We start from the raw sequence: 20,410 nt of genomic DNA, 5'->3' as shown, positions 1-20,410 counted from the left end.
AAACCCACCACGGTCGAGGATGGTATGGCACTGATATTAGTCTTTACCACATTTGATGACTAGTTTTTCTGGGTTGTCTATGTGTATTAACTTATCTGAGTAGCGTTGCTTGTATATATGTGCATCCCCAAAGAAACCTCAATTGTAGTGGTACATATGGTCTGGATGTCTTTCCTAGAAAGCCTAGGCTTAGAAGAGAAACAAATGGTTTTTCATGGTAACATGCCTTCTCTAGTTAAGCCATAGAGACTAAACCATCTAGCCTAGTCACTGGCTAGCACGCCAATGCCATTTCTGTGGTTTTTGCTCTCTTGTCCTATTCATCACAATCACGGTAGATTTTAAAAATAATCTATTAAGTAAAAAACAGTACTGTGTCATGCTATGCAAATATACATCCAGCACCATTGGTTCACAGGGCAGTTGGGAGTACCAGGAGCAGCACAAAAAAGGGTATCACACCTGACCTAACACCTTTCCACATATGTTAATCATCCAAGGGCAGGACCAGCAATCAAAAACACCGACACCACAAAATAATTATCACTCTGGAGACAGTGTCCAGTTTTCTGCTAGAAAACCACCGCTCTCTTAACTCCAAGATCAGTAAGAACTGAGCCAGCAAAACTTCAATATAAAACAAGAAAAAGCTGTAACGTCCTTTCTCATGATGGTGGGTAAATCTGGGATGGCACTTCTGATCCTCATGACTTGTGCGCATATTAAAATGGGGCAGGTGTGGAGGTGGAGACTCATCGACTTAACACCCTATGGTGTAAATTGAACATTATTAGAGTTAATAAACATTAACACTGTAAAAACAACACTCACTGCACACTGTAAAGTTTTAAAGGTAACACTGAATGGTGTGGACCCATATAGACACCATGCAGTGTTAATTTAACACTGGCACATTTGCTGTGTATGGCTCCTTATATAACATTACTGTTGATAATTGTTTACTTAGATATATATATATATATATATATATATATATATATATTAGATATATAATTTTGTAAACAGAATTAGCAAAAGTACTGCAAACATACAATTAGTTTTACTGCTTATATAAAAGTATATTTACCACCTAAATGAATTAGTTAAAGATGTAACTTAAATGGGTTGGGGCTATATAACATGATTAATTGCAGCCTTTGTGATCACCTTTGCATTTATTCAAATTTCCATTAAGCACCAAAAGGCTAAGCTTTCAGGCTAAAATCTTATTTAGTGTAGTATGCATTAATCCACGAGACCCTGATAACACAGCTTAGCTGCACTGGCACTGGTAACCCGCACCATCTTGGTATTCACGGCTGGCTGCACTGGCGACCCACACCATCTTGATGTTCACGGCTGGCTGCACTGGCACTGGTGACCTGCACCATCTTGGTGTTCACGGCTGGCTGCACAAGTTGCCAAAAGGCCTGGAAGTGCTGATATGATGCAAATCTAGCAATGAAACAGTTATGTTGGCGTTAATTTAACTTGATATTAACAATATACATTAATTCCATGCAATGAGGGACGTGTTGATTACAAAATGATTTTTCAGGACATGGACCTTCCTTGTGTAAAAACGAATGTCCTCATCAGACCCTGCAAGACGTTCTAGGCCAAATCTTAACTGCAGCTGCAGAGTTTCAATCTGCTGTTGCAGCTCCTGAATTTTTTTCTTCAAAATTTCATTCTCTTCTGCCAAGTCGGATGCCATCACTGATGTCGACGGAGTTACAGGATAGTCATGGTCCAGTGGTAACGTTACTTCTATCTCGCAATCAGGGTCAACGGACACTGACACCGGGCCCTGCCAGGGAGAGGGGCATTTAGGGTGGCCCTCCCACACATTGCGCCTCGGTGCTGGTATGGTAAAATTATTCCACTCAAAAAGGCAGGGCACCGCTCCTTGAACGAGTTTTCGATGTCCTGTTGTGATGAAATCGTCTACCTTGAAATGCCGACTGCGGACCAGAATGTTAGTAGGAGTGAAGTTCTCTCGTCATATCTTGACTACCACTGAGCTCGCACCTCAGGATTACGTGGGAAACAATGGAAACTTATTTCAGAATTATACCTCGATGAAACGGCACATCAAGGTACACTACAATGTAATTTAGACTTGCCAATTTGATACTGATATGTAAGGCGCTTGTTCTTCATTCTCAACATTTTGCATAAACTCGCTGACAGCTTACACCGGAAGTACCCCAGCCCACCACACAGATTTTGAACATTAGAAGTGCCATCTTGTGCACGGAGGGTATACCACACTGAAAAAAATACCGTTTAGGATATACTCAAGTTAATTAAGGCAACATTTTTTGCACTCACTTATTTTGGGAAATTTCGGCAAATCTTTTTTTATCAGTACAATAAACCCAAATGCTTTCCCCAATTTCCCCAATGCCAATTAAAGGACCATAATCAGCATCTGATACAAAGTGGAACCAGGCATGATGCAAGTGTCTTTGCTCACACAAGCCTGATGCAAATTTTCTGCCTCGTTGGGAATCAAGGGCTTTGCTCAAGAGCCCAAAGACATGGAGCTACTCAGCTGAGGCTGGATATGAACCTTTGGATCATATGGTCAGATACTTAGTCTGTTGAGCCACGCGCTGCTCTCAGCTGCAGCCGGGCCCCTTAAAATAAATGCAAAAAATTGTCATGTTAATTTAAAGTAAACTACTGGTAGGAGGGTTGCAGTAGTTTACTATTAATTTTACAGTTCATCTGTTCCCGTGATGCTGTGAGATCCCGTGAGAGCTGTGCGTAATCCAACATGGCAGCGTCCTACTAAAAAACAAACAAAACTTACTTCGACAGCCAACTTAAACAAGCCAAAATATTAATAATATTAATAATAGTATATATAGTATATATAGTTTATCGGATAGAGAAGTTTACTCATTACATCCTGGACGAAGAAACCTTAGAAGACTTACAGGATTACGTGGACGAGTATTACGAGCGACTCATCATGAAGAAGAACCAAGCGACTCCATCCACGAAGAGAACCCGCTCGGACTGTACTTCAAACAGCCCCTCAAGCAGCCCTTCATCGCCGGATAAGGAAAACAGAGATATCCTAGAGTCCATTAATAACAAACTTTCCAGTTTTGACGCCCGACTGGCACTTGTAGAAATCCTTAACAAGGAATTTCAAGCACTACGGGAATCTCTGGAGTACAGTCAACAACAGGTGGAATCGCTCGCATCTGAAAACAAGATTCTCAGAGACTCCGTAAAATCCCTCACGGAAGGTATGGCGGAACTCTCCACAGAAAATAAGCGTATGAAAGAGTCCCTGCTTGATATTCAAGCAAGAAGTATGCGGGACAATTTAGTGTTCGCCGGAATTCCGGAGCGTGCAGAGGAAGACGCAGAAGCTACCATCAGAAACTTCATGCAACAAGAACTTAAACTTTCTCGGGACACCGTCAACAACATCACGTTTCATCGGGTCCACCGCATAGGAGGGGTGAGGAAAGAAGCTCAGCGTCCAAGACCTATCGTGGCCAAGTTTGAACATTTCAAACAAAAGGAGCTGGTGAAAAGCCGAGGCAGGGAGCTCAGAGGAACGGACTTCAGCGTCAACGACCAATTTCCCAAAGAAATCCTGGATCGTCGCAGAATCCTGTTCCAGCTAAGGAAAAAATTCATTGCGGAAGGAGCCCGGGCTGTCATCGCAGTAGACAGACTGTATGTTAATGGACAACTGTTTCGCGACCAGAACACCACCGCTTGGCTCTACTGAAACCACTTCCGACTAAGGTAACACGCATTTAATAAACTAACTTTAAAAGTTTGGCAGTTAATACAGGTTTTTAGCGCACGCAGCACACTAGACGGCTTTGTCTAGGACTATTAAGGCCGGGTCACTTTATACCCCTTACTGTTCCTCAACCCCCTTGTTTAATGTCTCACCACAGTCGCAGTTCTTGTTGTTGTTGTTATGGCCATCATTGTCATTGTTATGGTAATTGTAGCATATCGATATTGACGCTCAAAAATGTTTTATCTGGAAGCAGTCTACCAGATACTATACACCCACACATACACGTAGATAGTCACACACTCGCATGCATAGACGCCCACTCAAACATACACGCACCCCCTCATCTAAACATCACACATGTATGCATTCATACACTAACATATACACATGCCCACTCAAGCTCAGACAGATCTCCTCATCTTAGTAGCACACATGGAGACATTCACACATTGACATTTGCACACACATTCATCCTGACACATTCACACTCATACACACACAGTCATTCACATACACACACATCCGTCCATTTTAACATTAGATTGCACTCAGGGGGTCTAAGTTAGGACAGCATGAATTCACTACGCTTTGTCACTTGGAACGTGTGTGGTATTGGCTCATTTGCTAAGAGACGTAAAATCTTAGAATATCTAACAACAGTACAGGCAGACATTGTCCTACTACAGGAAACTCACTTAGCCAAAACAGGACAGTGAACATTAAATTCACCAGAATTTCCACACGTATACTTAGCTAGTTATAATTCAAAACAGAGAGGTGTAGCAATTTTAATCAACAAAAGAATATGTTTCAACTGTAAAGACACTATTGCAGACCCAAAAGGTAGATTCATAATTATTAAAATTTCAGCATATAACAAAGAATTATGTATTGCCAATATATACGGTCCAAATAGTGATGACCCCTCCTTCTTCCACCACCTTTTTGCTGCAATATCATCATACTCAGACACAGAATTTATACTGGGAGGGGACTTCAAATTAGTACTTAACCCAGAATCTGACAGACGTAGTACAGCAGCTAGTTACCGTACTTGCCAGTCATCCGAAACAGTAAAACAATATATGAATGATTTCGGCCTATGCGATGTCTGGCGTACTTTTCACACCACGCTTAGAGAATACACGTTTTTTTCACCAGTCCATCATTCTTACTCCCGGATAGACTTTTTTCTTATCAGTAATACAGTCATGAAAGATATACGTGGCACACAAATTCACCCTATAACAATCAGTGACCATGCACCTGTCACTATGACGGTCACTGTAAAAGTTAGTGCACCACCTTTTAAACGGTGGAGACTGAATACATCATTACTAACGGACTCAGAGTTTCTAGAAGTTATTAAAAAAGATTGGACAACATTTATTGAAACAAATGACTTGCCAAGTATCTCTGCGTGCATTCTCTGGGAGACAGCAAAGGCTGTAATACGAGGCAGAATAATATCATATTCAGTACATAAAAAGAAAAAGGAAAAAGCACTCGAGACAGAACTAGAACAGAAAATTAAAACTTTGGAATCAGCACATGTTGCCTCCCAAGAAAAACACCTTCTAAATGAGCTGAGGAAAAGTAAAATGAAATTGCAAGAATTAAGAGACAAAAAATTGTGTCAATTACGCTTGGACAATTTTGAACATAGTAATAAATCAAGTAAGTTTTTAGCAAACCAACTAAAACAGAATAAAGAGAAGGCAGCAATCTCTTCAGTTACAGACCCCAATGGGAAGGCAACTCATAGCCTAGGAGAGATAAGGATATTTAGGGACTTCTATAAAAAATTATACTCACCTAATATTAATCCAACCAATTCTGAAATAGAAGAGTTCTTAAACAACATCGACCTACCAAAATTAAATAATGAACAAATATCGGCATTAGAATTACCTCTCTCAATATTGGAACTTCACGAGGCACTACAATGTATGCCTAACGGGAAAGCCCCAGGTCCAGATGGACTTCCAGCAGAATTCTACAAAACATTTTGGCCTCTGCTAGCACCACTATTCCATAGAATGGTTATAGAAATTAAAGAAACTAGCAGCATCCCCCCAAATATGAATTGTGCAGACATTAACCTGCTCCTCAAACCTGACAAAGACCCTGCTCTCCCCTCTAGCTACCGACCAATATCACTCATAAATGCGGACCTTAAAATCATCAGCAAAGCACTGGCTAGTAGAATTGAAAAAGTGACACCTTATATAATACATCCAGATCAAACGGGTTTCATTAAAGGCAGACAGTCCACTAACAACATGAGGAGACTAATTGGCGTAATAGACTACTGCAACATTCAAAATAAGGAAGCCATAATCATCTCATTGGACGCAGAAAAGGCTTTTGACAGGGTCAACTGGAAATTTCTAATGGCAACCTTACTAAAATTTGGATTTCGCGAGAACTTCGTAACCTGGATTAAAATTTTATACAGTTCACCTAAAGCCTGCGTAAAAACGAATGATCAAATCTCCCCAAGCTTCACTCTCAGAAGGGGCACTAGGCAAGGTTGTCCACTTTCTCCATCACTATTTGCTATATTTATTGAACCATTGGCAGCAGCAATTCGGAACAATAATAATATCAAAGGTATTCAAACAGCAAGTATAACCCATAAAATTAGTCTTTATGCAGATGATGTATTACTTTTTCTTCAAAATACACAGGGTTCCCTCACAGAGACGATAAGACTCATAGATAAGTTCTCCCCCATTTCAGATTACTCTATTAATTGGAATAAGTCGACTACTCTTCCAATATCTTGTGACTTCCAGTCCAATCCAACTATCCCACTTCAATCTGGGAACATTAGATATCTGGGTATTAACATTTCTGCCAAGCTGTCAGATCTGATGCGATTAAATTACAGTCCGCTGCTTAAAAAGATAGAAGATGACCTTGCACGGTGGAACAATCTACCCACATCACTTCTGGGAAGAGTAGCAACAGTCAAAATGATGATCTTACCAAAAATTAACTACACGTTCTCAATGGTTCCGAGTCAACCTCCGCGGACTTGGTTTAATTCACTGGACTCCTTAATCTCAAAATATCTATGGAAATCTAAACCACCACGAATAAGTTTAAAAACTTTACAGAAACCCAAAAACTGTGGGGGTTTGGAGCTTCCCAATTTCTACAACTACTTTCTTGCCAATAGATTGATATATGTCCTAAAATGGACTACACAAAATAACTTAGACCTTAACTGGCTGGATATTGAGCAAACGTTCTGTAATGATATTCGAGTCCAGGACCTGCCATTTATCAGTCATATACTTAAACGACAATGTTGTTTTAAGAGCATCAACATCAGCACATCACTGACAGCCTGGTGGGAATTTTTTTTTTTTTTTTTTTTTTTTTTTTATTCCCTCCTCCACCCCCCCTCTGTGGGGGACTGTATCTATTTATTTATTTATTTATACATTTTTTTTTTATTTTTATTTTTTTATTTTTTATTTACTTATTTATTTATTTTTTATTTTATTTTATATTTTTATTTACTTCCTCAAAAGAAGGAGAGGGAGGGGGGGGACAAAGGAGAAGGAGGGAAGAGAGAGAGAGGGAGAGAGAGGAATGGAAAGAAAACAGAAAAAAAAAAAAAAAAACAAAAGAAAAAAAAAAAAACAAACCAAGAAAAAAAACAAAACAGATAATCTGCTTCCATGTCTGTTGAAAAGAGAAAGACAACATACAACATCTGTACTAATCACAACGACCATCAAACGTTGAATGTTGTTGAACAGCACACACAACCAGCCTTACAACCCATGCCCAGAAACAACAGCCGATCAAGACAGTGTGTGTCCGTGAGCACGTGTCCGTGAGCACCTGTGTGCACACCTGTGTGTCAGCGCGCTGGTGTTCCTAAGGTTTCTCCAAGTAATTGTCTAGTAGTGTGTGTGGGGAGCCACAGCCCCGCCCACCCAGGACATGAAGTCGACCCGGGGGAGACCCGGGCCACAGATATCCAGAGGCCCCCCAGGGCACGGGAACCCCAGGAGGACCAACGCAGGGACAATTGCAGCCCCCACCCAGAAAAGGGCAGAGGAGCGCTCCGGAGGGGGGCCATCCGGCAGCCACATCACAGGAGCCCCAGGGGGCCGTGGCGACGAGCACGCAGGCCCCGCCGGCGGCCGGCCACACCAGGGCAGACCGGACCCCGGGCCCAGAGATCCAAGGGCCCCCCCACCCCCCAGCCAGGGCCCCGACAGAGCCGGAAGGGCCAGGCCCCGGCAGGCAACCGCCGAGAGTGAGCCAGCACACACCAGAGCATCCAGCCCCAGACATCGAGAACCACCAACGCACCGGCGGCCGGGGGCCTCATCCACCAGCAGGGAGTGTGGCGGGGGGTAATAGAGCCTGAGATGTTATTTCAGGTGGAGTCTAAGACCCAACCTGACACATACGTATAGACAGACAGGCACACACATACACAAGCATACGTTCCCACCCTCATGCACACATAAACAAATATTCACCCATTCGCCCAACATGAAGACACAGAAATGAACGCCGTACACACACTCACACTCCCCATATATACTCTATACTCCGAGATCTAGGCACCACCGCCCCCAGAGGGGCAATCCGCCACCAGACCTCGGAGATGGATCCCTTTTTTCCTCTGGCATGGGGACAAGAAGACCACCCCGGACCCCACAGCAGCCAAGAAGCCCACCAGCCCAGACCCCGACCGGACGGCCAGCTCCTCCCAGCCCCCGGCCCCAGATGGTGAACAGAGAACGGGGGCGTGAAAAGACCCCATGCTTCCCTCCGCCCGCTCATATGTGGTGTTGGTGCGTGTTGTTCTAAAGTGTTTTAAAACAGGGGAAGGGCATGGTGCTAACCACCCTCTGCCAATCAGCAGCTGGTGTCAGCTCGGCCCCTCCCCAGAACCCTCAATGTCTATATGCAACTTAAAATTGAGAAGTGGGCACTGGCACCAGAGGTAAGGCTGAATGAACAGACCGCCCTCTGGACGCCATTCCTTGTGCCCACCCCCAAGGCCCTAAATGTATGTGTCATGAGAGAGTAAGTAATGAGAGTGTCTAAGTTGTGATGTGTGATTGAGACACAGGTGGCCACGGGGGGACAGAGGAGGAATACCTCCCCTGCATCCCAGCGACGCACCTGCACCTCAAAGCCCTATATGTGTGTTGGGGTGACGGAGCGGGAGGAGGGAAGCATTTAGGGATGGGGAGGAAAGGATCGGGGGGGGCAAAGTACCCCCCCTCTGGAGCCAGCCCCCCCGCTGACCCCCATAAGCACCCCCGTTCCCCGAAATCCACCCAGGGCGGGAGAGCCGAGGCCCATCCAGTCCGGGGGCCCAGAGCAGCGGCACCACCGGGCACCACAGAGCCCGGGGCAGCCAACCAGACCCCACCACAGAGGGAAAAACTACACCCACCCCACCATTCAGTCAACTCCCAGACTACATAAGACAACAGACACCCAGGTTGGGTCCATTCTCCTACTCTATTGGATTCCCCCCCACCCCCGCAGAGTGGATACCCCTAAGGCAGGGACCACCTGCGGGCAGATGGTAACAACCTCCCCACCAGCTAAAGAGGCCCCCAGCCCCTCCAATGCGCCGAAGGTCCCCGCGCCGGGGCCGGGCCCCAGTGCACGCGCCAGCCCACACCCCGGCGACCCACCCACCAGGACCCAAGCCCCCCCAGCCCAGCCGGAACCCCAGCCCGGAGGCAGAGCGCCCCCAGAACCCCAAGCCCGCCCCGGACCCACCCAGGAGCAGCACGGCCGCCAGGCTGGTACCCTACGTCCGCCGGCACAGGCTACCCCAGCAGCGCTGCATGCAGCCACCAGAAAGACGCCACCCAAGAGCCACCAAAGCCCCATCCAGGCCAGGACCGCAGTCCCAGCGCCGAACCCCCCCAGAAACCCCCCCCCCAGGGAACCCCCAGACACCCCAAGCCCATAGGCCCCCCCCCACACCAACAACAAAGACCGAAGCGGGACAAACCTGCGACCCCCCACCGCCACTAGGTGATGGAGCTGATCAAAGGAGCCCAGAGAGATTGGTCTAATGTGGCGGCAGAAGCTGTATCAAGACTAATATGGTCCAGCAAACTCTCTCTATATTGGTTGATATTAAGGTTATTTTTATTTTTCCAGTTCATGAGGACAGTCTTCTTAGCAATGCATAAAGCGGTGAAAGCCATGTGGGTTGTGTTAATCTCTGTAGTGACACCATCTAAGTCACCCAACAAGCAGACTGAAGGAGAGGCTGGAATGGTACATTTCAGACACTTTGATAAGTCCTCACAAATCCTGCGCCAAAACATCTGAACAGGTGGACAGAACCAAAGAGCATGGATGTAATTGTCAGGTGTATCCCCTTGACAGTGTGAGCAGTTGTTAGAAGATGTAAAACCCATCCTGAACATCCGATGCCCTGTATAGTGCACTCTATGCAGGATTTTGTATTGTATTAATTGTAAATTGGGACTTCTAATCAGTTCAAAGGTTTTTAAGCATGTCTTAGACCAGAAATTGTGGTCCCAGCTGATTGATAAATCTGCCTCCCATTTTGCAATAGGAAGGGATATTGAATCATCCATTGTAGAAAGTGTCCTGTATATTTTAGACAGTAATTTGGGGGTTTTGAGATTAAGGAATTCTGCCACCCTTGGTGGTATTTGTAATTTGATTTGATTAGACTTGAATTTCCTTTTTACTATAGATTTAACTTGTTGATATTCTAAAAATCTATTCTTGTTAATCCCATGTCTTTTAACTAATAAGTCAAAGGGGATAAAGTCTATTTCTTCAAATATATGTTCCAAGTATTTAATACCTTTACAACTCCAATCCGGGAAATTTATCATATTATTGTTTAGTAGTATGTCAGGGTTGTTCCAGATGGGAGTACGTTTGCATGGGATTAATGAAGACTCAGTCATTTTAAGAAACTCCCACCATGCTGTCAGAGAAGAGCTGATACTGATGCTTTTGAAGCATTCATGTCGTTTAATGTTTGAGCTAATGAATGGTAGATCCGAAATGTCTATGTTATTGCATAGAGCCTGTTCTACGTCTAGCCAAGGTTCATCTAAGAAGGTATGTTTTAGCCATCCTGAGATGTTTTGAAGCCTGTTGGCTAAGAAGTAGTGGTGAAAGTTAGGCAGATCTAGTCCTCCTTTGTCCTTGGTCCTTTGCAGCGTTTTTAAGCTAATACGCGGTGGTTTATCTTTCCAAAGGAATTTAGAGATGGCGGAGTCCAGAGATCTAAACCAGTCAGGTGATGGTTTACTTGGAATCATTGCAAATAAATAATTAATTCTTGGTAACACCATCATTTTTATTGATGCAACCCTTCCCATGAGTGATATGGGCAGGGACTTCCATCTAACCAGCTCATCCTCTACCTTCTTTAAAAGTGGGATGTGGTTTAATTTAGTTAAGTCTGCCAGCCTAGGTGAAACATTAATACCTAAATATTTAACATCCCCAGATTGCAGTGGAGTGGAGGAAGAGTTCTGAAAGGAGCAGTTAATTGGAAGAACTGTAGATTTTAACCAGTTTATTGAATAATCTGAGACTCTTGAGAAAGAGTTTATTAATGTAATTACCTCAGAGAGAGTGGTTTGTGAATGCTGGAGAAAAAGTAACACATCATCCGCATAAAGACTGACCTTATGTTCCACATTCTTGCATTTGATGCCTTTAATCACTATAGCCTGTCTAATTGCTGCTGCTAGTGGTTCAATAAAAATTGCAAAGAGTGAGGGGGAGAGAGGGCATCCCTGCCTGGTGCCCCTCTTGAGACAGAAGCTAGAGGATGTTTGGTCATTCGTCCTAACACATGCTGTTGGGGAACTATATAATATTTTTAACCAGTTTATAAAAGAGGTTCCAAAACCAAATTTGTGTAATGTTGCAAATAAAAAACTCCAACTAACTCTATCGAATGCTTTTTCTGCATCTAGAGACAATATTATGATTTGAAGGTTTTTATTGCACGAATAGTCTATCAGATTGAGTAATCTACGTGTGTTTGTTGATGAGTGCCTCCCTTTTATGAAACCAGTTTGGTCAGGATGAATTATGTGAGGGGTTATCTTCTCTATTCTTTTTGAGAGAGCTTTGCAGATTATTTTAAGGTCAACATTAATAAGTGATATTGGACGATAGCTGGTAGGCAATATAGGGTCTTTGCCTGGTTTTAGCAAGAGACTAATGTTGGCAGAATTCATATTTGGTGGTAGTCTACCATTTTCCTTGGTTTCCTGCAACATTCTGTAGAATGTTGGTGACAGAATTGTCCAGAATTCTTTATAGAATTCTACTGGAAATCCATCTGGGCCTGGAGCCTTATTATTGGGCATACTGTTCAAAGCTTCCTGGAGTTCACCTGGTGTCAGCAGAGAATCCAGTGCCATCGTTTGATTATCTGATAATTTCGGAAGGGTTATACTATCAAGAAACTGATCAATTTCGTCTTTAGATGGGTTTATCTGTGGTAAGTATAAAGATTTGTAAAAGTCCCTGAAAGTGTTGTTTATTCTTTCAGGGTCATATACTGTATCCCCAGTTGAGTCTTTAACAGCACATATAGTTGTTTTTTCTTTATTTATTTTTAACTGGTTAGCTAAAAATCTACCTGATTTATTACCATATTCATAATTTTGCCAGCGAAGTCTTTGTGCTAAGAATTGTGTTTTTTTATGAATAATTTCATTTAATTCTAATTTTGCTTTACGTATTTTATTCAGCATTTCCTGTTCCTGGGATGATACATAAGCTTCTTCTAAGGGTTTGATGTTTTCTTCTAATTCCTGAATATACTTGTTTTCTCTTTTCTTTTTATGTGATGAGAATGAGATTATTTTACCTCTCATCACAGCTTTGCCTGCTTCCCAGAGAACAGATGCTGATGTTCCAGGCAGGTCATTATAGTCTAAATATAAAGCCCACTCTTTTTTGAAATAGTTAATAAAATCTCCATCTTTAAGCAATGATGTATTAAATGTCCAGTTTCTAATTGGTGGAATGGCTTTCTTATTTATTAGGGTTAAAGATACAGGAGCATGATCGCTGACAGCTATAGGGTGTATCTCAGTGTCTGAAATGTCACTCAGCAGTGAGCTACTGATTAGGAAATAATCCAGACGAGAGTAAGAGTGATGGACGTGTGAGAAGAAAGTATATTCCCTACGGTTGGGGTGAAGAGAACGCCATGCATCGCGAAGACCATAGTCACTCATGTACTGCTTAACTATATTTATGGATTCCCAATTGCGCTGAGCAGCTGTACTGAGCCTATCCATTTCTTTATTTAGTGCGAAATTGAGATCGCCCCCAAGAACGAGTGTGCTATCTAGGTGTTCAGAGAGTGTGGTAAAGAAAACGTGGAAGAATGAAGGGTTATCAACATTTGGACCATATATACTAACAATACATAACTTCTTGTTAAGTATAGACAATTTAATGATTATAAATCTACCTTCTGGATCTATAATTGTGTTGAGTAATGTGAAATTAACATTTTTATGTATTAAAATTGCTACTCCCCTCTGCCTAGAGTTATAACAGGCTGAGAACACATTAGGAAACTCAGGTGTTTTAAGTTCATCTGTAGCTGTGGCAGGTCTATGAGTCTCTTGTAATAAAACAACGTCTGCCTGTAGTTTTTTAAGCTGGCTAAATATTTTTAACCTCTTCTCTCTGGAGCCAGCTCCATGCACATTCCATGAGACAAACCTTAGTGTGCCCATAGACATGTGTGTGTAGCTAATATTGCACGTGCAAATGAGTCAGATATGAACGAGCGTGTGAACGCTTGTGTGCGTGTGTATCCTATATGTCTGTGTGCACTATAAGGTCGGAGTGGTTGTGGTGAAGCTGAGTACATATGTACATTATCATGTCGTGCAGATGTGTAAAAATCGAGGGTGTTGTGTGTGATTGAGTAGAAATTTAAAGCAGGTGATCGATGCAGGGAAAGCAGGGAGAAGTGAAAAAGACATACAAAGGGGCACGCGAGTAAGGGTATTAGTGAGAAACATAGAAACATAAACATTGTTAGCACTGTGGCGCCGCCGAGACTGACGGTAGTGTATTTGTTATGACCTAACATTAAATTAGCGAATTAACATGTATAAGCTAGATTAAACAGAAGAGGAAAATATAAGGAAAGAAGAAAAATATAACAGGTTCTTATCTGGAGTGGCGTTAATATAACCAGGGAGTGATGTTAGGGTCGCGGTAGAGCTGTCCATCCACGTAGAGCCGAACCCCGGCGATGACAGCTCGGGAGCCCTTCTGGATGGAGCTGCGTCGGATTGGGAACAGAACTTTGCGTCGCTCCAGAATCTCTTTGGGGAACTGGTCGTTTACGCCAAAGTCCGTTCCTTTCAGCTCCCTGCCGCGGCTCTTCACCTGCTGCTTCTGTTTGAAATTCCCGAATTTGGCCACAATAGGACGCGGTCTCAGGGCACCAGGCCTCTTAGCTCCCAGCCGATGGACTCTGTCAAAGCAGATGCTTTCCACAGTGTCCTCTGGAAGCTTCAGGTGGGTCTTGATAAATGTTTTAACCGTAATTTCTGCGTCCTCTTCAGCAGATTCCGGGATGCCTGAAAACACCAGGTTATCTCTCATACTACGGGCTTGGAGATCGATGACAGTCTCTTTTATTTTTTTATTTTCTTCTTTTAGATTGGTCACATTCTCAGTTAGAGACTTGACCGAGCCCCGTAGTGAGGCGTTTTCAGCAGCGAGTGTTTCCACCTGTTGCTGGCTGAATTCCAAAGACTCCCTCAGGGATGTGAACTCCTGATGCAAAATCTCGACCAGAGACAACCTCGCGTCGAAGCTGGACAATCGCTTGTCGATTGACTCCAGTATGTCGGCGAAGTCTTTACTAGTCGGCGAAGTTGCTCCGGGGGAGTCTGCCGGGCGACTTCTTTTGGATGACGGCGTCTCGCTTTTTCCCGGGGAAGATGTATTGAGGTTCTTCTTCATGACTGTAGTGTCGAAGTACCAGTCAATGTATTCTTCGAGTGATTCCAACTTCCCCTCGCTGTCCTCGCTCAGCTCGCTGTTCATTCAGATTTTCCGCCAAGTCTCCGGCGTCTGACGTCACTTACCGCATTTCCGGTCTTCCTCCTTCCTTACTCTCCGGTCTTCCTCCTTCCTTACTCCTTACTACAATGTATGCCTAACGGGAAAGCCCCAGGTCCAGATGGACTTCCAGCAGAATTCTACAAAACATTTTGGCCTCTGCTAGCACCACTATTCCATAGAATGGTTATAGAAATTAAAGAAACTAGCAGCATCCCCCCAAATATGAATTGTGCAGACATTAACCTGCTCCTCAAACCTGACAAAGACCCTGCTCTCCCCTCTAGCTACCGACCAATATCACTCATAAATGCGGACCTTAAAATCATTAGCAAAGCACTGGCTAGTAGAATTGAAAAAGTGACACCTTATATAATACATCCAGATCAAACGGGTTTCATTAAAGGCAGACAGTCCACTAACAACATGAGGAGACTAATTGGCGTAATAGACTACTGCAACATTCAAAATAAGGAAGCCATAATCATCTCATTGGACGCAGAAAAGGCTTTTGACAGGGTCAACTGGAAATTTCTAATGGCAACCTTACTAAAATTTGGATTTCGCGAGAACTTCGTAACCTGGATTAAAATTTTATACAGTTCACCTAAAGCCTGCGTAAAAAACGAATGATCAAATCTCCCCAAGCTTCACTCTCAGAAGGGGCACTAGGCAAGGTTGTCCACTTTCTCCATCACTATTTGCTATATTTATTGAACCATTGGCAGCAGCAATTCGGAACAATAATAATATCAAAGGTATTCAAACAGCAAGTATAACCCATAAAATTAGTCTTTATGCAGATGATGTATTACTTTTTCTTCAAAATACACAGGGTTCCCTCACAGAGACGATAAGACTCATAGATAAGTTCTCCTCCATTTCAGATTACTCTATTAATTGGAATAAGTCGACTACTCTTCCAATATCTTGTGACTTCCAGTCCAATCCAACTATCCCACTTCAATCTGGGAACATTAGATATCTGGGTATTAACATTTTTGCCAAGCTGTCAGATCTGATGCGATTAAATTACAGTCCGCTGCTTAAAAAGATAGAAGATGACCTTGCACGGTGGAACAATCTACCCACATCACTTCTGGGAAGAGTAGCAACAGTCAAAATGATGATCTTACCAAAAATTAACTACACGTTCTCAATGGTTCCGAGTCAACCTCCGCGGACTTGGTTTAATTCACTGGACTCCTTAATCTCAAAATATCTATGGAAATCTAAACCACCACGAATAAGTTTAAAAACTTTACAGAAACCCAAAAACTGTGGGGGTTTGGAGCTTCCCAATTTCTACAACTACTTTCTTGCCAATAGATTGATATATGTCCTAAAATGGACTACACAAAATAACTTAGACCTTAACTGGCTGGATATTGAGCAAACGTTCTGTAATGATATTCGAGTCCAGGACCTGCCATTTATCAGTCATATACTTAAACGACAATGTTGTTTTAAGAGCATCAACATCAGCACATCACTGACAGCCTGGTGGGAATTTCTTAAAATGAACCAAACCTCACTGGTCCCATGCAAACTGACACCCATCTGGAACAACCCTGACATCTTGTTAAATAAAAAAATGATAAACTTCCTGGCTTGGCATAATAAAGGAATCAAGCGCCTCGAACATAATCCAAGACAATCGCATGATATCATTTGACAAAATAGCAGAAACTTATAGCATTGAGAAAAACAAATACTTAGAATATCTTCAGCTTAAATCAATAATACATAATAGATGGTGCCGTAAGCAATTAGAGCTGGAGCTTTCACCTAAAATAGCAAACTTCTTAATAACACCAACTAAAAAACTACTGTCTAGGATTTACGTGCATCTAGCAGAATCTGATATAACGCTCTCACTCCCTACCCACAAATGGGAAAGGGATTTACTCATCAATCCAGACACTAACTTCTGGAGGCAAATTTGCTTGAATACCTTCCGAATGAATCAGAACTCCAACCTGCAGCTATTACAGTACAAAATTTTACACAGAACACACTACACAGGGCAGAGGATGTTCCAGATGGGTATCAGAGATACTGACATATGCCTAACTTGTAAAAAGGACGCACCAGATAATTACCTGCATGCTTTCTGGTACTGCACACCGGTCAACGAATTCTGGCAAAGGATTTGTGAAGACTTATCGACACACCTAGGGCATCCCATCCCACCCTCCCCCTCACTCTGCCTGCTTGGGGACCTCACTAACACTAATATAGACACGAATAAATCATGCATGCTTCTTACAGTACTAACCATTGCCAAGAAAACAATCCTTCTGAACTGGAAGTCAAAAGAGAATTTAAATATAAATCTGTTCAAAAATCTACTCTGGGATTATGTTTCCATGGAGAGGTCATCTGCCTGTAAGAAAAATCAATTGATCGATTTTGAAGATATTTGGGCTCCAATAATTAACTTTTTAATGTAATGTTGTCGAGGGTGGTGGGGCATTACCATCACTGTCCCGGGTTGGGGGCTGGGGGCGGAGGGGCAGGGTTGTTGTGGTCCTCTGGGGTTTCTCTTGGCTGAGGGCACGTGGTCAATGTCTCTGGGTGGCCGCTGGCCTGGCCTGTTGGGGGCGGTGCGGGGGGTTGGGGGTTCTGCCCCCCTGGGGTGGGTGGCGCGCTGAGGGTGTGATCGGGGGGTGGGGCCTCTGGGTTCCGCCTGTGCCGCTGCGCTGGGGTGGGTGGGTTTGGGGCCGTGGGCTCTATCTGCTGGGGCCGCTGCTCCGGCTCCCGGGCGGGTGGTCGCCCGCATGCTGGGGGTGCCTGGTCTGCCCGGGCCCGTTGCCTGGTGGGGCGGGTCGTTGTCTGCCGTTGGCGATTCCGGCGCGGGGCCCTCGGGCGCTGTGGGGTGGTTGGGGGGGGGGGCGGTGGGGGGAGCCTCTGCCTCGCCTGGGGGGGGGCTTGGGGTGGCCGGGGGGCGGGGGTCATCCCGCCTAGCCGGACCGGCTCCCCGTTTGCTGGGGGGTCTGGAGTTGTCCCGTCCTTGGCTGCTAGCCGGGGTCTCATCGGGCGTGGTGTGGTGGGTCTCTCCCGGTCTGCGCCTGGGGGGGGTCCCTGCTGCCGGGCTGCCTGTGGCGCCCCTGAACACCTCGGTTGGCCGTCCCTGCCGGCTGTGCGGGGTCAGGGATGGGGACTAATCGGGGCCAATCGGGGATCTGGCCCCGGTGCCGGGGGGGGGCCCACTCCTGGCACGCCCTTATTGCTCCCCTGGGCCCAACACCACATTTCACACAACACTAGGGCCTTGAGGGGCGGTGGGGAGGTGCGCTGAGACACTGCTCCTCAAATTTTACTTGCATGTTAGACATCACATGACACTAGGGCTGAGGAGGTGGGTTGAGGCAGGTGGGGCTCTGCCGTCTGACAGCGGTGGGGTGCCCGTGCCTCAACTGCTCGCCCACTTTTTGCACCTTAGTGATATACACAGTCCATATTACATTAGGGCCTTGGGGGTGCGGGGAGGGGGATGGGGGACTCTGCCATCTGCCAGTGGTGGGGCCCTCATACCCGAACTGCACCCACTAATTTTAATGCATTGTAGATATAAACACACGATTTACGCTAATTAAATAAGGCAGCATTTTTGCACTCACTTATCTTGGGGTATATTTAAACTGATTTTTTTTTTTAAGAAAAGTATACCCAAATTTAGGAAATAAATTATTTTAAATAAATGAAGCTGAAGTTCACCCACGCTGTAAACCCTGCTAGGTTGAGTTTACTCAAATCAGAGGAAATTAGTTGCCTCAAATGATTTAAGTTTAAAAGCTCAGTTTTTCAAGTTGCTTGAACTTGAATGTGTTATTAAACACTCTAAATGATTTAAGCAGATTTAGCTTAAGTTGTAACTTTTCATGTGGAATGAACTGCAATGTCTCTGAATTAATTTAATTAATACTCATTAAGGTCAGTTCATTTATAATTCCTAATTTCAGGAGCCAGTTAATAAATCTATTTCATTTTCAAATATTTCTCCTATGATACGTAATACCTGTTTACAATAATTCCGGGGGGAGGCATTTCCAGTAAAGCAGTGCTCACTGACACAGATTATAAAGCTTGTTAGACTACGCAACATTATTTAGCAGAGCTGAGAGAAGGTGAGAGCTCCCCTAGTGGCTGCAGAAGTGCATTTCCCTAGAGCAGATATAATGGGTGGCAGCCTCATTGCTTTTTAATCACAACTTGGGATTGAACAACAAATTTAATTATTTTGCTCATTTAATATTTCACTTTTAATTAGGCTTAATTTTTGGATATCCATCTTTACATAATATTTAGAATCCCACCGCAGTTGAGAATGGAATGCCACAGATATTAGTCTCTACCACATATCATTGCTTGTTCCGTTTCAGGATTCCTTTGGTTGTTTAAACTGATTGCTCTGTATCAGTTGGCTTTGTGTATTTAGAGATGTATAACTGCTAAAGAGTCCTGAGAAACTGATGGTTTAAATACCAGGATTAGAATAAGCAGGATTTAATGTGTGTTCTTATGGTGGGGATGTTAGAAGTCATTGAGGTTTTTTTATTCTATGTACATCCAGTCTTAGTCTCCCAGCCAAAATCACTCCATGGAGCACAAACCAACACATCCCACCAAGATCCATTTTAGCTGTGGTAGTCACAATATATTTGGGGTTTTATGTGCTTGTCCTACTCAACATCATGACAATGAATTAAAAATCTACGAAATCATTGGCAGTACTATGTCATGCTATGCAAATATACATCCAACACTATTGGTCTACAGGGAAGTGGGCAGTTCCAGGACCCACACAGCAAAGAATATCACTGTTCAGGCTCTTTTCTGCAAATATAAGGCTACAAGGCCAAGTGTGGGTAATCAAAGTGGCCTTACATTAACAAATACATCACCCCAAAAAAAGCATTACATGAGCAATCACAGCTGCTCCATTTTTTTTTTATCTCAACAGAGAACATCTTGCAAGGTCAGTATTTGGCAGAGTTTCCTTCATGACGGTGGGCGAAATATACCACAGCTGCAGAACAGCCCAGCCTTGGCAGAATAGCCACATTAATTAGCTCTTGAACAAAGACCTTTACTCCCAAAGGGACAGAAAACTGTATCAAGTCATACTGGCAAAGACCCTTGTTTCAAGCCTGGTACCACTTTGCGTTGGATGCTGAAGAAGGCCCTTTAAATACATTAGGTATGTTATTTGCTAAACTTGGCTTTACTTTACTCATGAAAAATAATACCCCAATTTACCCAAACGAGTGAGTACAAATATTGATTTGAAATATTAATTAATGTTAATATTCAAATTAATTAATATTAATATTGAAATATTAATTGATTTGAGTAAATCTTATAGGATGGTACTGTGACAGTAGGTATATTATAGCTTTATTTATTTAAAATGTCTCCTAGAATTGGGTATACTTTACTTAAAAAGGGTTTAAAGTCAACCCAAAAAAGTGAGTGCAAATTGTTACATCATTCAATCTGAGTAAATTCTACAGTTTATTT

At 43.5% G+C, this 20,410-nt stretch overlaps 1 long non-coding RNA gene across 1 annotated transcript; it reads left to right on the top strand.

Moving 5' to 3' along the window:
- Positions 1 to 3,646: 3,646 nt before the first annotated feature.
- On the top strand, positions 3,647 to 20,152 carry LOC140579640 (uncharacterized). The gene is made up of 3 exons (XR_011983589.1): positions 3,647 to 3,774; positions 19,854 to 19,868; positions 19,992 to 20,152. It is a non-coding gene; the product is annotated as an uncharacterized lncRNA (long non-coding RNA).
- Positions 20,153 to 20,410: the final 258 nt, after the last annotated feature.

Source organism: Paramormyrops kingsleyae, chromosome 18 (genome assembly GCF_048594095.1).
Source record: "Paramormyrops kingsleyae isolate MSU_618 chromosome 18, PKINGS_0.4, whole genome shotgun sequence".
NCBI lineage: Eukaryota > Metazoa > Chordata > Actinopteri > Osteoglossiformes > Mormyridae > Paramormyrops > Paramormyrops kingsleyae.
Note: the sequence above shows the minus strand (reverse complement) of the source record. Positions and strands in the feature narration are given on the sequence as shown.